Source organism: Trachemys scripta, chromosome 12 (genome assembly GCF_013100865.1).
Source record: "Trachemys scripta elegans isolate TJP31775 chromosome 12, CAS_Tse_1.0, whole genome shotgun sequence".
In the NCBI taxonomy this organism is placed as follows: domain Eukaryota; kingdom Metazoa; phylum Chordata; order Testudines; family Emydidae; genus Trachemys; species Trachemys scripta.
Window position 1 is genome coordinate 1,865,261 of NC_048309.1, and position 3,173 is coordinate 1,868,433.

Here is a 3,173-nt window from a genome sequence, read left to right on the forward strand (position 1 = left end):
TTTTTTCTCTTACTTAATTGGCCTCTCAGAGTTGACAAGACAACTCCCACCTGTTCATGTTCTGTGTGTGTGTGTGTGAGTTGTCTTGTCAACTCTGAGAGGCCAATTAAGTAAGAGAAAAAAATTTTCACTTCAAAAAAAAATTTTTCTCTTACTTAATTGGCCTCTCAGAGTTGGCAAGACAACTCCCACCTATTCATTCTCTCTGTATGTGTGTATATATATCCCCTCAATATATGTTCCACTCTATATGCATCCGAAGAAGTGGGTGTAGCCCACGAAAGTTTATGCTCTAATAAATTTGCTAGTCTCTAAGGTGCCACAAGTACTCCTGTTCTTTTTGTGGTTAAACAGATGTAAATCTCCCCCTAAAATGCTGCCCGGCCCTTCACAGCAGGGCCAACCGAACCAAAGCCATTGTGAGATTCTTATCCAAGCTCCTTTGGAGACAGAATGAACCACAAAGTCGGAAATACAGAACCTCACAGGGCAGGGGCATTTTTAAACCCTCCCATGTTTAAAATGTTTCTGATTCTCATCAAACCACCCACGCACCTCCTCTCCCTGAGGTGAGATGCAGCAGGCAACAAGGCAGAAAGAGCAGGGTCTTTTTTTGCAGAAGGTGGTTAAAAATCCAGCTTATTATGGGCTGCTTCAAACTGAGTAGGGGGGCAGCCACTGCCACCCCACACAATATGTCTGCTGAAAAACAGGGGCCAAATTCTGCTCTCAGTCACATCGGTGTGGACCTGGATTAATGCTGATGTAGTCCACAAAATACACTTCCAGCCCTATCCTGACATTGCCTCAGGCCTCTGCCTCTTCCAATCCAGTCACACCATCTTCCAACTCTATCCCCTACTGTTTGGCCTAACCAAGGCTAGTGCCATTCTCGTACATTGTTTTTACAGTTGTCCACACGGGACAGAGAAAGATGTGACCAGAGAAGCTAGGCAGGGAGGCAGTGGAAGTGTTGTCTCTCCCAGTGCTGACATTCAAGGACCCCCTTGCACTCCCTTCTCCCTCAGCACACTAGTCTTGCGAGTTCCACTTTCCAGAGGAGATTCGGGAGCCAGGGACAAAGTCCGCTCCTTGTGACCCTGGTGCTAGCACACTCAAGTTGCAGAGAGCACAAAGGGGGAGGAACTGAGAGCATGCGTCCCTCCCATGAACCTGGGGGGCAATGGGTCGCAAGCTACTTGGAGGCAGGGACTCAGCAGCCATGCAGAATTATGCATAATGGCTTCAACTGAAGTAGGGGCATAATCTTGGTAGAATCAGAGAAATTATTAATTTAAAATGTTTTCTCTTCAGCCAAACCACATGAACCATTTAACCAAGTCCAGAGCCATTGGCCCACCTAATGAATTGTTTCTAGGGGGATAAAACCATTTCAGAACTGGCAGTAAGATGGATTCACCTCTGCAATGCTACTGCTCGGTTGTGAGGACTGGCCAAGGGAGGGCCCAATTCTGCTCCGATTGAAGTCAATGGCAACTGCCCTTCACTGCAGTGGAAGTAGGATCTGACCCATTCTGGATGAACGCAGCACATCAGCTCTAGGGTGAGACATGTGTCCTGAGGGTCTTATGAGAATTTCCTCCTCCTTGGTCTAACTTCCCCTCATCCTGCTGGACTCAGCACCAGCTTCCCCTTTTCCTAATCAGCGAAGATTCACTGAGAACGACACAGCTACTGTGGATCTAAAGGACATGAGGTGCAGGTTTGGGCCTGCTCCTGCTCCCATACATGAAATAACTATTAGGTTACTGGGCCCAGCTCTACAATATTCGTAATTATCAAGAGCCCCCAGCCCTTCTCCCATTGAATCCAGTCTGAGCTGTGCCCTTCCAAAGTGCTTTGAAGATTTCAGTAACTAATAACAACAAATGGATAAAATAGAAAAAGGACTGAAAACATCTACATTACAGACATAGCCAGTGAATTCGCTGCGATTGCAGCCCCATCACTGAAGGCCCAATTGGACCTGTCACCCATTTAGAGATCATCAAACATTTTATAACTTTAGATAAGTTGGTGGTTTAAGTACAGTCACCCGCAAAATTAATTCTCCACACCCCACCAGAAATGTCATGATGAACAGGGTCTCAAAGCCCTGTACAGGGTGCAGGCAACAGTGTTATCACTAAAGTGATTTTTCAAATCGCCATTGTTTCTAAAAGTCTTCATTTTTGCCTAAAAACAGAACCCTCCATTTCCTGACAGCTCCCCACTAGGGGTCATGCTCTTTCCCTGGAGCACACACATGTATGGGAACAAAGAGGAGCCAAAGAGGAGTTCTGCGGAGGGCCCCAATCTCTGCTTGGGGCCTGATCCCATGCCACTGATGCAGAAGCAGGAGAACGGCTGCCTAGAGCGTTCTCCTGACAGCACAACACACCAGTGCACAAAATGGGGCCTGCTCTGCTTAATACTCAGCATACCATGCATTGTGTCAGCCAGAATGTCATCACTGTCGCAAACATACATCCTTAATGTCACCCTGGGGCCTCCTTAGCTGTGGGTTGTCAGCTGGGATGCACAGCCTTCAGCCAAAGAACAAAGACAGGGCGGGTTGGGTTTTTTTCCTCTTCTCTCTCTCATTCAGAGAAGGGTTTTTTTTCCCCCCTTCTCTCCCCTCTCTCCTAAACCTGTCCAGCAGTTCCCATGCAAGGAGGGGCACCTCACCTGAGCCCATGTGTCTCTTGCCCTCCCAGATGTGTCCTTCCTTGGTCCCGTTTTAGGAACAGTGTCAGAAGCACTCTGGACCTAAAGGCTGCAGTCCTGCAGCTTCCCCTGGACCAAGGAAAGAAGCCATCTCGCTGCTGTGTAGCGGGAGCCACAACACAGCATGAATGTTGTCCACAACTTTTCCCAGTGTAAACCCATGTTTTTCCTGGGACATTTATAATTCAGCACGAAGTACCTGCTGTTCCCACTGGCTCAGAACCTGAGGCCCATATTCACCCAAACTTCCATTGACGTCACTGGTATCTTACCTGACTCAGGACCTAGTGAAACCTTCCCTAGGAGCAGAGAGGTGCTGGTACCCATGGACCAGGTCACTGATGTCCTCTCCAAGTAGTTCAGCATCCAGGATCAGAGCCTGGGTGGGAGAATTCTATCTTTTCTTTCTCTCTCTCTCTCTCAATTTGGACCCGGATGCCTCTGTG

At 47.9% G+C, this 3,173-nt stretch overlaps 1 protein-coding gene across 1 annotated transcript in view; it reads right to left on the reverse strand.

The window, feature by feature from the left end:
• The window catches only part of DNMT3B (DNA methyltransferase 3 beta), a 42,072-nt gene extending 39,719 nt beyond the window's left edge, over positions 1–2,353 (reverse strand). Inside the window, exon 1 of the mRNA XM_034787591.1 lies at positions 1,421–2,353. The gene's annotated coding sequence lies outside the window, so the exon portion shown is untranslated. The remainder of the gene's footprint in view (positions 1–1,420) is intronic.
• Between the last annotated feature and the right edge of the window lie 820 nt (positions 2,354–3,173).